General features: G+C 42.7%; 1 pseudogene; it reads left to right on the forward strand.

Annotated features, from left to right (window-relative positions):
- The first annotated feature begins 2,319 nt into the window (after nt 1-2,319).
- LOC144699537 (uveal autoantigen with coiled-coil domains and ankyrin repeats protein-like) lies at nt 2,320-11,477 on the forward strand (annotated as a pseudogene).
- The last annotated feature ends 2,542 nt before the right edge of the window (nt 11,478-14,019 follow it).

The following is a 14,019-nucleotide window of genomic DNA, read 5'->3' on the forward strand; positions in this document are numbered from 1 at the left end:
GCATTGAATATGACCCAGCCTCCAGTGCTCTCTGAGGAAGAGAATTCCACAGACTTACACCCTCTGAGAGAAGTAATTTCTCCTCATCTTAAATGAGAGACCTCTTATTTTTAATCTGTGGCCCCTAGTTCTAGATTCCCCTGTGAGGGGTCACAATCACAGTGTCCCTGTGACCCCTGTCATGTACTCCTCTTCCCAGATGAGGGATGAGGTGTGTGTATCTCTGCCGTGTTTCAGAAACGTGTTCCAACAATAGTGTCCTCTCCCAAGCCCTCATGCCCAGCATTAAGGCGTTAATCACTCAAAGATAGCTCTGCTTGGGGGACACGTCATTGGTATGTTTGATACCAGGATCTTGAAGCAACTATTCCATTCAGAACAAAAACAAAAAATGCCTGGAAAAACTCAGCAAGTCTAACAGCGTCTGCGGAGAGGGTTACAGTTGACGTTTCGAAAGATGCTGTCAGACCTGCTGAGTTTTTCCAGGTATTTTTGTTTTTGTTCTAGATTTCCAGCATCCACAGTATTTTGCTTTTATTCCATTCAGAACTCAGTCACACAGGAGACTCCCAGGAGGACAGCGGAAACGCTTTCGGGATGTCCTCAAAGCATCCCCGAAGGGGTCAAACTCTGCCACATGCGGGGCAGGTGGTGCTTGAAGGTTAGGCAGCTCCTGGGAGTCCTTAGCTTGTGACCAACCAAAATGGAGAAGGTTTATTCGGGATGACGCCGAACATATCCAGAGACTCCATTGGGAGCACACAGGGAGCAAAGCCGAGGTCTCGGAGAGAGAGCACAAACCTCCAAACAGCTAAGCTGCCCAACCCTTCAAGCACCACCTGCCCTGCATGTGGCAGAGTCTGCAGGTCGCACACTGAATCTATCAGCCACCTCAGAACCCAGAGTAGAAGCCAGTCCTTCTCAATCCTGATGGATTGCTGAAGAAGAAGATTGTCCTAAGAATTATTGCCTCCCGTCACCAGCTGATGTGGAAAACTGACACGAAAAGATTGTGGCGACAGTCAAAAAGTTTTTTTTTCTTTAAAAACCCATGGAATAATTCACTACCTGCTGGAGTGAGACTCCCCAGCTGCAATGGTCCCTTTATGTAAACTGGCTGAGTAGCACATCCTCACTAGGGTCCTCTACAGATTGGGAATAATTCATAATAATGTTTTAAAACCAACAATTTCATAATTGCCATCACGTTAAATGGGGAGCCTCAAAGAAACAAACTTTTAACAACTTTGGCAGGCCTAATGGCAAAGTGATGCAAGCCATCCAGCAATTTGTGGAGTTTCAGAGCTCATGGCATATCTCCTTTACTCTGCAAATTGCTAATTTTTAATGAATTAGTAATGGTGAGCGATGTCCAAGCAATTTTTGGCACATTGGTCCAGGCTTATGAGCGTTTCTATCAATGTAATGATGCATCTATATCATTGGGAACTTGAATGGCACAAAAGAGGAAATAATGTATTAGTGATTTGCGCCGTTTATTGCTCCATATTTTCCTGGAATTTCTGCACGACTCCACTGTTACTCTCACCAAGAACAGTGAGAAGTTAATCTTACCTCCGTCCCCTATTAAAGTCAATAATGATCTTAATTTTACTGGAATACCACAAGCTTTTCCAGCACTACCACCTGGCTTAACATAGAAACATAGGGCAGAATTTTTAGGTTGGTGGGCGGGCACAATCTGCAGGCCCGGGTTTGACCAGGAAGCGGGCCGCCGACTGCAATCGGCTCCCCGACTGCGATTTCACACTGGCTGGCCAACTAACAGCCAGCCAGCATGAAACATGGGCTGAGAATTTCAGCTCTGCCGGGGTGGGGGCGGGAGGAGGGCGGGAGGAGGGTGGGAGGAGGGCAGGAGGAGGGCGGGAGGAGGGCAGGCACTGACGTCAGCGGGGCTGGGGGCAAGAGCTAACAGAAAGCTCCCTGAAGGGCAGAGAGCTACCTCAAGGAGCTGAAGACCTGAAAAGCATTAAATAAAGTTTTTTAAAATCAGGAAAAAAATGTGCAAGCATCACAATCAGTCACCTGAGCGTATACATGAAAAAAAATGCTGTCCATAGATTTTTCTTTTTCTTTCATTTAATAACAGAAACCTCATCCCGCCCTTGGAAGAGGTTTCATGAAAAATGCAAAGTCTGCCTGGCCGATTGGCCCACCCGCCAACCGTAAGGTTGGAAGGACCATGAAAAATCGGAGACAGTTGCGCCTTTAATTACCTCAATTGGCCTCTTAATTATTGGCTGGCACATTTCCTACTTTTACCTGCGCCCACCGACTGAAATATCGCGTAAGCGCGGGATGACATTGGGAGACCCGCCTGACATCACCTTGCATAATTTCGCCTCTGATCAGGTCAGACGTGCGCCTGTGTGCTGAGCTAAAAATTCTGCCCATAGAAACATAGAAAATAGGAACAGGGGTAGGTCATTCAGCCCTTTGAGCCTGCTCTGCCATTCAATATAATCATGGCAGAACCTCTATCTCAACGCTATACGTGGATGAAGGGGACGAAGGAATGGTGGCTAAATTTGCTGACAGCACAAAGATTGGTAGGAAAGTAAATTGTGAAGAGGATGTAAGGAGGCTACAAAGTGACATAGCTAGGTTAAGTGAGTGGGCAAAGATCTGGGAAATGGAGTATAATGCAAAATCGTTCATTTTGGCAGAAAGAATAAAAAGGAAGCTTATTACCTAAATGGTGAGAGATTGCAGAGCTCTGAGTTTCAGAGGGATCTGGGTGTCCTAGTGCATGAGTCACAAAAGGTTAGTATGCAGGTAAAGCAGGTAATTAGGAAAGCTAATAGAATTATTATTTATTGTGAGGGGAATTGATTACAAAAGTAGGGAGGTTATGCTTCAGTTCTACAGAGCACTGGTGAGACCACATCTGGAGTATTGTGTACAGTGCTGGTCTCCTTATTTAAAGAAAGATATAAATGTACTAGAAGCAGTTCAGAGAAGGTTTACTAGACTAACACCAAGAATGGGCGGGTTGTCTTATGAGGAAAGGCTGGACAGGTTAGGCTTGTATCCATTGGAACTTAGAAGAGTAAGAGGCGACTTAATTGAAACCTTTAAGATCCTGAGGGGTCTTGACAGGGTGGATGTGGAGAGGATGTTTCCTTTTGTGGAGAATCTAGAACTTGGGGTCACTGTTTAAAAATAAGGGGTCGCTCATTTAAGACAGAGATGAGGAGAAATATTTTCTCTCAGAGGGTTGTGAGCCTTTGGAACTCTCTTCCTGAAAAAACAGTGGAAGCAGAGTCTTTGGATATTTTTAAGGCAGAGCTAGATAGATTCTTGATTAACAATGGGGTGAAAGGTTATCGGGGGTAGGCAGGAATGTGGGGTTGAGGTTACAATCAGATCAGCCATGGTCTTATTGAATGGTGCAGCAGGCTCAAGGCATACTCCTGCTACTAATTCGTATGTTTGCTTGTATGTTTGTATGTCCATACTCCTGCGCTGTCCCATACCCCTTGACACCATTACAGTCCAGAAATCTATTTCCTTCTTAAATATATTCAGTGACTTGGCCTCCATAGCCTTCTGTGGCAGAGAATGCCACTGGTTCACCACCTTCTGAGCGAAGAGGTTTCTTCTTATCTCAGTCCTAAATGGCCTACCCCATATCCTGAGGCTGTGACCCCTTGTTCTAGACCCCCCCAGCCAGAGGAAACGTCATCCCTGCATCCAGTCTGTTCATCTCTGTCAGAATTTTTATGTTTCAATGAGATTTCCTCTCATTCTTCTAAACTCTAGTGAATACAGGCCTAGTCGACCTAATCGCTCCTCATACAACAATCCTGCCATCCCAGGAATCAGTCTGATGAACCTTCATTGCATTTCTTCTATGGCAAGTATATCTTCTTGGGCAAGGAGACCAAAACTGCACACAATACTCCAGGTGTGGTTTCACCTAGGCCCTGTACAGTCGCAGTAAGACATCCTTGCTCCTGTACTCAAGTCCTCTCACAATGAAGGACAATATACCGTTTGCCTTCTTAACTGCTTACTACACCTGCATACTTGCTTTCAGTGATTCAGTGACAGGCCCCTTTGTACATCAACGTTTCCCAACCTATCATCATTTAAATAATACTCTGCCATTCTGTTTTTCCTACCAAAGTGGATAAATTCACACATATCCACGTAATACTGCATCTGCCATATATTTGCCCACTCACTCAATTTGTCTAAATTGCGTTGAACCCTTTTAACACCCTCCTCATCGCCTACATTCCCACCAAGTTTTATGTCGTCAGCAAACTTGGAAATACTACATTTGGTTCCCTCATCCAAATCATTGATATATATTGTGAATAGCTGGGTCCCAAGCACTGATCCCTGCGGTACCGCACTAGTCACCGCCCGCCAATCCGAAAAAGATCCATTTATTCCTACTCTCTGTTTCCTGTCTGCTAACTAGTTCTCAACCCATGCCAATATATTACCCCCAGTCCCATGTGCTTTAATTTTACACATTAACCTCCTATGTGGGACTTTATCAAAAGCTTTCTGAAAATCCAAATACACCACATCCACTGGTTCGCCCTTATCTATTCTGCTAGTTACATCCTCAAAGAACTCCAGTAGGTTTGTCAAACATGATTTCCCTTTCATAAGTAACAAAGATGCTGGTGGCCTGGCAGCAGTGTGATGTATTGCTCCTAGATTGATGTGTTAGACAGAAAACCTATAATCAGTTTTAGCAATAGTAGTTGGGCTGGAAGTTGTCAGCTAGAAAACAGTGCTCTGTGTGGATAATTTATATGTGCCCTCTTATATCCAAGCTCTCCCGGTGCCGTGTCTGGAGCTCACCTGATCTGCTCACTCTCAGTTCCAGTTTGAAGTGTGGATTGGATTAGTTCAGAGTTCCAAGACTGCCGCACCCGGCCTGGTTTGATTAAAGTGATCAGATGAATGAGTGGGACTCTGGGGGCGGTGCAGAGCTAGAAGTTTACCCAAGCTCAGGGAAAGCAGTAAAGGACTCTGAACTCCAACAAGCCAATCAGGCAGTGGCGAAGCCAGCCGTGGGCCTTCCCCTGGAAACAAAACCCCGGGGGGGACAGAAGTCTCACCTACAGAGAGCTGCTGGCCAATCAGAGGCTGGCAGCTCTCGCCACAGGGGAGGTGGTGGCAGCTGCAGGAAAAACACATACCGGAGACCCAGAATCATGCAGCCACCTAGGCCACAGCTAAGTCATGTGAGAGAGGGATGTATTCCAAGGGTGGGAGTTGTAGGGAGGGAGGTATGGGGGGGGCTGGCAGCAAGGGCAGGGGGTGGTGCTCAGCAGCAACACCCCCCTCCCCCACCCCCGCCTCCTAATGTTCAGTCCCTCATTCAGGCACTGAGTAGGGTTGATTGAGGAATCCCACCCCCACACCTCACCCCGGAGGTGTGCATGCCACACATTGATAGGCCCACCTACAGCTGAGTTAATACCAGTGGCGGCGGGAACCCTCAAGTGGACATTAATTGGCCACCTAAGGGTCTCAATTGGTAGTAGGGTGGAAAGGTCAACTGTAGGCCTTCACGTCCATAACTCAATTCTGGCGGAGGTGTAACTGCGGGGTGGTTCTGCTACACCACCATCCCGCTTAATTACATGTTCTTCCCACCTCCAAGCCCACCACCAGCGAGAGCAGAAGATTCTGCTTGTATTTAAATTAGAAATGCAAGAAATTATGGAGTTAGGTTATCAATAGTCAGATCAATGCTCTAGACTGCAGAACTTACAGTGTATGTCACAGGTCTCACTATTATAGGAAAACATTAATTAAAGTTAATTAAAAGTATCTTAATTCTCATACACAAAGGCTATTCATTGTACCGCATAAGCTAAAAGCAGTCTTCTTCCAACACACCATGGCAATAATTTGCTGTATTACGAAGTTACATAGTTGTTAAATATGAGTCTCCCTCTTAAAAATATAAGTTCTACTTGTCTACAACTAGTTTCATTTGATGGCTTGAAAGTATATTTTTTCTTCCACCAGACCTCCAGCCCACCACCAATTGCACCACATGGCACAGCTGTGCTAACTCCAACTAACTGATAGATAAAGAGGAAAATATTGAAGGTGTGCAACCACCATGCTGAGTTGCACTTTTACCTTCAGAAAGCAATTTACTTTCAAGTTAAAAAAGCCTAAATCTCACAATACAAGCACATTGCATAAGCTATAAATAAGTAAATGCAGAGATGCTGGCATGAAAGAAGATAACAGGGTTTGAAGCCTAATAATCTTAAGCTATTAAAATATGAATAACATAAGTGTAAATGCATGTAGCCATGATGTTGTTTGGTCATTGCCTAAAGACGCTGACTAGACAGAAACTGCCTCTATTTACATTGCAGGGACTCTCTGTGACTTTTGTGTGCCTGTAATAAATGTTGAAAATTGCTACCAGAAACCTAGCTGGAATGAAAAAATTATCAGTGGGTCCACTTTGATGTAAACCTCATTATTACCATGCAAATATCAGTTAAGAAAAGAACTGCAATTTCCATTTGGAAGGCTTGTTAAACAGTTGAAATTCCTGGCACAGCATGAAATAGAACACCAAAAACTCACTAGAAACTCCAGCAGGTTAGCTGTGAGGTGAGGCTATGCTGCAGTTGACATCAAAGTCTCAAACTACCTCCAGCTTCAACCTGACTGGCTGTCTTTTGACTCTGTCCCAATTCTTCCGGATGTGGTCATTTACATATGCAGTCCTAATAATACAAATTAAATATCAATCAGAAGTGCGGAGATTTGCCATTCCTTTTGGTGGGGATGGTGTAAAGCATAGATTGCCTACCTTGTTCTCTTGAATTGCTGACCTTAGTTGCTGCTGTGGGTAAGATGTTAAATCAATGTCGGATATTTAATTTCCCAGAGAAAGAAATCAAGAGGAAGTAGTTAATGGGATTATGTAGTGGGCACTGATCAGCATACAGATGTTTATAGCACAGAAGGAGCTGTTTGGCCCATTGCAAACTCTTCAGTATATTGGGAGCATTCAGTCAAGTTACAGCCCGCAGGACTCAGAGCATATAATCAATGGGCCCACAAAGGCAAACACTATAGCATTTTGCTTTGTTAAAAAAATATGTCTTCACATTTTTCCATGGTTCTGATATATTCTAAATAGTAGGTGGAAACTTATCTCATTAATTCCACAGGCCTTTATCCTCTACACAGCCAGGAATTCAAAGTAGGAAGTTCAAGCCAGGAAAGTGGTTGGCACTGGTTCTAATTAAAATTGGTATTGTGGAGTTGTGAATAAAATGAAAAAGCTACAGAGTTTGCTTTCCACAGTACAACTTTGCAAGCTTTTGAAAATAGAGCAAGTTTGAAAACTGGAACACATTTAACCAACAATATTTAGTTGAAAGCGTATCCTTAAAAGGAACTTTAAAAATAGAAAATGCAATTATGGGACATTAAAGCCTTAAGCGATGAAAACTGTAAGCTACAAATTAATAACTGAAGAATTAATTTGGCTTTTTAATGAACTACACAAATTTGGTCTAAAGTTAATAGCCTTTAATCAGAACAATCAATAATTGCAAACATAACGACTTTGCAAAGCTTCCTGCAAAACACACCATTTCCTGAAGATCAGAGTGAAGATCAGCCAGATACGAATCAAAAGCAATCGTTTAACTGGCAAGCTCTATTTTACAAAAAGCATATTGACTGCTGAGATGAATTGAATTGAATTACAATCTTTCTTTAAATGAACTGTCACTGCTTTTTACATTGAGTCATTTCAAATGCAGACACACTAAGCTGAAGTCATTTTTCGTGTCTTTTATGTTCTAATTTTCATGAATATTAATGTAACAATTGTGCAGCTTTTGTGCCAGATTTGCAAATATGTGTAATAAACCTTCTACTTTTTACAGTAGCAAGCCCTCAAAATGTCACTGCTGAAATCATTATCAGACCATGAATACTACACTTAAATTTTATTTTTTTTAAAATAAATCTCCAACAAGAATTAAAACCTGAACAAAGGAACTCCATACTTGTATTAGTTATTTTTCAATGCCAGGGAGGCTGACTGGTAGTAATTAACAATTATCAGACGATTTACAGGGTATTTGGACTGAAGTGAACATGCTCCAACTTTCTGTGGAAATAAGTTCAAATCGACCATGCAAGTACAGGGACTTCTTGCCACATGTTGAGGCCGACAGCGAGATGTCATTTTCGCCAAGCAGCACATCTCAGACAGCAACTTTTTGATTTCCACGTTTTATCACACACCTGCCTGAAGTTGGTGTTCCATTTGCACATAAGTAATGGTGAGTGTCATTCGCACCTCTCGCCCCCCCGCCATTATTTTTGCAGTATGATGGTGTTTGGATAGGAAAGGGTTAATTTGGTACTGGGAAAACAGTACCACCCACATTATGTTGTAGAGAGTCATATGACGGTAGATTGTGTGGACAGGGAATCTGAGAGAAGTAGGCATGAAGATAGAACCTAGTTGAGCTATAGATTGGAGATATATATATAGTTTTGTTAACAATAAGCAGTTTCTGTTCAACCACACAAACATCCAGGCCTCTCTGTACGACACCTAACAACCTAACAACATGGTGGCTGCAGGTAAAGAAAAATCCCAGAGAATGATAAAGTAAAGAAACTACAGTCTGACCTGAGCGAAATGTGCAAAATTCTAAGACACAGCAGGAGATTACCTTACAAAGAAGCTCCATTGCATGCGTGGAGGTTGGAGGACAGGAGAAAGATCCTCTGTGCAGCCCTAAATGACTCCACCAGAGCACCTGGAGGCCCATTGCCAGACCTGATTGAATGCTGAATCAAAGGGCATATCCAGATCAGGATACGGGAGTACATCAGGATTAAGTAGAAAATTGGAGAAAATGCAAGTTAACACATTTTCATACTTTTTAGTGAAACTACCGACGAGGTAATCATAAGGTAAGGTATAGATGAATCCTCAACCACATTTGGTGAGTATTAAAAGCCTTTCACAAATATTTTAAACTCCAAGTTGTGCAGAGTGCAGAGCAAAAGAGCAAGGACACCCCACGGCATGGGAGATAATATCCAAGCAAAACACAATATGGTTGCAGGCCATGTCAGCACATTGAAGTGCTCAAGCTGAAGAGTTTAGTGCAGAAGAAAGAAGAGGCTGAGAAGCAGCCAAAAGGCTTAAAAATAGATCTTTTTGAAAATGGGGGTACAGAACCCAAAGTGCAACAGCAGGCAATAATGTGGAGTGAGCAGGTGGCTGTGAATGAAGGAAAGTTATTTGATGTAACCCAAAAGCAATAAAACCTGCAAAAATAAAATGTGGTTATTCCACAGGAAAATTTTCATATCAAAGCTGAATTGGAAGAACTTAACCATGAAGCAGTCCATGTCCAAATGCAGCAAGGCCTGGATAATACCCGGGCTTGGGCTGACAAGTAGCAAGTAACATTTGTGCCATACAGGTGCCAGGTGATGACAACCTCCAACAAAAGAGAATCTAACCATTGCCCCTTGATGTTCAATGGCATTACCATCACCGAATCCCCCACCATCAACATCCTGGGAGTTACCATTGACCAGAAACTGAACTGGACTAGCCATATAAATACTGTGACTACAAGAGCAGGTCAGTCGCAAGGAATCCTGTGATGAGTAATTCACCTCCTAACTCCCCAAAGTCTGTCCACCATCTACAAAGGCACAAGTCAGGATTGTGATGGAATACTCCCCACTTGTCTGGATGAGTGCAGCTCCCACAGCACTCAAGAAGCTCCAGGACAAAGCAGCCCGCTTGATTGGCATCACATCCACAAACGTTCACTCCTTCCATCACCGACGCACAGTAGCAGCAGTGTGTACAATCTACAAGATGCACTGCAGGAATTCACCAAAGCTCCTTAGAGAGCACCCTCCTAGCCCACGACCACTACCATCTAGAAGGACAAGGGCAGCAGATAGATGGGAACACCACCACCTGGAAGTTCTCTTCCAAGTCACTCACCATCCTGACTTGGAAATATATCGCCGTTCCCTCACTGTCGCTGGGTCAAAATCCTGCAACTCCCTTCCTAACAGCACTGTGGGTGTACCTATACAACATGGACTGCAGCGGTTCAAGAAGGCAGCTCACCACCACCTTCTCAAGGGCATCTAAGGATGGGAAATAAATGCTGGCCCAGCCAGTGAAGCCCACGTCCTGTGAATGAATAAAAAAAGTACAGCCAGGCATAACAGCAGGCAGAAAAGATACTCAAAGAAGTTGGTGCCCTGAAAGGCTCTTGGAGGAATCAATATATGCCTCTGGAAAAGCATGAGGAGCTAAAAGGGATATTGAATACTACTTCAGAAAAAGCTGTGTTGGAACTATACATAGTAACAAAGCAATGCACTGAAGTGCAGTGTGAGTTGGCAAGATAATAAACAATTGACAGAACAGCTAATTGCCCTCAAAATCAAATGCAAAAAGGGTACATAAGCCTTTAGCAGTATGCAGAAATGAAGACTGCCTTGAACAGCAGGATGGAGGAACAGTAGAATGGAGAAAAAAGTCAAGAAGACTGTTGAGTTACAAGAAAACTCAAGACAAAGCAATTGAGCTTTGCAAAGGAAAGGAAAGCCTGTTGAAGGACCATCGCATGCTACAAGGATACCTCAGGTCAAAGTTTGTTCTACTGGAAAATTACGAAGAGAATCAAAATTAATTTAATGTCACTTTGAATGAACTGAAGAACCAGTTGGCAGAGAAGGCTCAGCAATGTCCAATATTCCAGCAGGAAGCCAAGAGGTGCAAGAAAGAGGCTGCAGAGTTGAAGAAACTGGTTGGACATTTGGAAGGAAACTTGGAAAAACAATAGATTTCCTAAAATATATTTGAAGAAATGGAAAGCAAGCTTGTTAATGCTATGCATGAAAAGGATGAGCACTTGGAAAAAGTGATGAGGAAGTATGCAAAGGTCGAACTGCAGAGTGAAAGACTGCAGGAGGAAAAGAGAAAGATGAAGAATTCCTGTGTGCAGGACCAACATATAGTAGAAAACTTGCAGCTCCAATTTGACAGTCGGAAAAGGAGTTCTCTGCCACTTTTGCAGCATGCCCAATAGAAAGAGAAGATTAGCATGGATATTGGTAGGCTGAAGAACCAGCTGAATGGAAAACAGGTGACAGTGAAAGGAAAAGGCACAGAGCTTTCCAAGCTGTGAGCAGAAACTGAAGCCATGAGTAGCACAGTTACAGAACTGAAACAACTTAAGACTTCGCCAATGAGTGAAACCAAAATGAAGGACAAGGACAAAGCTCTACCGCAAATGGAGAAAGAAAAGGCAGAAATAAGATTGGAAAATGTAAATCTGATGCTGAAGATCAAGGAACTGGAAAGAAAAGCATTGGATGCCTCAAACTTACTGAGAACCACTGAGTTGTTGAAAAATGACATGGTTGAAATGAAAACCAAGAAATGAGAATGTCAAGAAACAGTTGAACAGTTGCAGGAGAAAGTAGAAGTTCTCACAAAGGAGCAGGAAGAGTCTCAGAAACAATTAGCAGAAGTAAAATGACAGAATGTCAGCTTGAAGGATAGCACAGAGGAATTAGACTCTGCTAAGGAAAATCTGTTCAGTATAGAGGACCAACTTTCACATACGGAAGACGAGTTTGCTAATGAAAAATTAGAACATGTATCAAAAGTCTCTATTAAGTATCATGAAAAATGCTTAGAACAGGAAAAGGAATTCCTGATGAATCAGAATAGTCTCTGGGACTGGGGAAACAGTACTGCCCATATTATGATGAAGAAAGTCACACGATGGTAGACTGTGTCTAGAGATAGTCTGAGAGAGGTTGGCATGAAGGAGCACCTAGTTAGGGCTATATTTTGGAGATGCGTATAAACTTGTGTCTTTTAACAATAAACAGCTTGTGTTCAACCACACAAGCCTCCAGACCTCTCCAGGAGACACCAGGCAACTTTATAACAATTTTGACAGCAATTTTTGGGACAATGTCAAGCCTATGTCACAAGCAGACATTGACTAGTCCCTAGTTATGCCAAATATTATTTATTTCCAAACTTTATGCAATTACTCTACCAATAGCCATTGGTAATGGAATCGAAATTTGCATACTGTTGTCATGTTTCACGGTTCATCCCAGCAAGATATATTGCCTGATCAGTAGCTTACAACTTACAGAATCTCATCTGAAGCTACTGTAAGTCTTTTCATTCCTCATGGAGCTGACGTATAAGAGACAGTTTGACAGATTCTTTTACACGCTCCATATCTCAACTGCTCTGGGGGTTTATTGGTCAAATCGAGAGAGTATTTTACTTTCACTCACCATAATTTTCAGCTTTTACAAATTAGTATTCTATCTTTGAAAGGAAAACTCAGGTTCCAGCCTTTTATATTTAATACCTGAAATATTCCTCCAATATTTAATTCCTATTGCTAGCTTACTTTCTTTATCATTTTCTTCAGTAACAGGGTTAAATTTCAAAGCTAATGTTTTCTAAACTGTTGGAAGCACCAAATAACCACTTTTGGGAAAAATGTTAGCAGCCCTTTGATATCAACTGATGACAGCAGTTAGCAAGTGGTGCAATATCTATTTTTAAAATAAATTTGTATAAAAATGAGACTGGTGATTTAAAAAGAGAGGATTTTTTGGGATGATGATGACCATCCATCACCAGCTGAGGACAAAATTGAACATATACCCTAGAGAGCTCATGGATTTCTATGCAGTAAAGTCAGCAGGAAGCGCTGGAACATCATTATGTGATGAACTAAATGGTGTTGCTGTTGGCAAGCGGAGCGCACTAAGTTTAAGATTATTTAAAAGCAGAGATAAAATAGTGAATTCCAAATAGGCGTAAAAAACCGAGTATCTGAGAATTCTTCCATATCCAAATCTTTTCAACAGCACAACTCTCCCACATTTGAACAACAGTCCTCAAGATGCCATTAAGCTAGATTCCCCATTTGCATTATTTCTCCTTTTGTTAAAAAAAGGATGCTATTATGTAACATATTCAGCAAACATTATGCTCCTTTTGAGCATTTAGAGGGCTTAGAAGAGGCACAAGGAAGCCATTTTGATATGATTGATGTCAGGAAAGCCTGAACAGGTTGGGGCTGTTTTCTCTAATAAACAGAAGGCTGAGGGGTGATCTGACAGGGGTCTTTAAAGTTACAAATGAGTTTGATTGGGTGGGAGTAAAGAAAATGTTTCCATTTGTGGCAGACCAAAACTAGGGACTGTAGATATACAATATTCACCAATAAATGCAATTCGGGGAATTCAGGAGGAAATTCTAAACTAAGAGTGTGATTAAATGTGGAACTCGCTACCACAAGGAGTAGATGAGGTGAATAGCATTGATGAGTTTAAGGGGAAGCTAGATAAACACATAGGGCAGAATTTTATGCTCGGCATACGGGCACATGCCCGACATGCTCGAATGTAAAATAACGCGTGCTGAGGGGTGAGCATCCTGACGCCATTGCGCACTTGTGTGATATTTTGGTGGCGAGTGCGTGTGGATGTCGGAGCTGCACCCGTCATTAGTTAAGAGGCCACTTAAGGCCATTAAAAAGCCAATTGACACCGATTTTGCGTTGCCCGTGTGATTTCGCGCCCATCGCAAGGGCAAAACAGGTAGGCGGCCAGCACACAATTTCATCCACGGGCGGGATAAAAGGGGTCAGCAGCATTGCCAGTGTCAGTAGTGCTGAGTTTGGTACATAGTTTGCTGCTGGTGACTTACTGGTACTTGGCAGTTTCATCTCTGTCCAGGGCTTCATTATTAGCATTTCCAGGCTTCATTTCAGGTCTCCTTGGGGTCTTCAAGGCCCCCGGAGGATTCAGACCGTGTGAATCCTTCCAGGTATCAGACAGCCTTCTGTTACCCTGGTAATGGGGATTGTGGTCCCTGCTGGTGGCATCTCCTCTGAGGAGGAAGAGAGGGGCAGAAGAGAGAGGAGGTCAGGTGTCCCTATGCAT

The sequence above is a fragment of the Cetorhinus maximus genome, chromosome 24 (genome assembly GCF_964194155.1).
Source record: "Cetorhinus maximus chromosome 24, sCetMax3.hap1.1, whole genome shotgun sequence".
In the NCBI taxonomy this organism is placed as follows: Eukaryota; Metazoa; Chordata; class Chondrichthyes; order Lamniformes; family Cetorhinidae; genus Cetorhinus; species Cetorhinus maximus.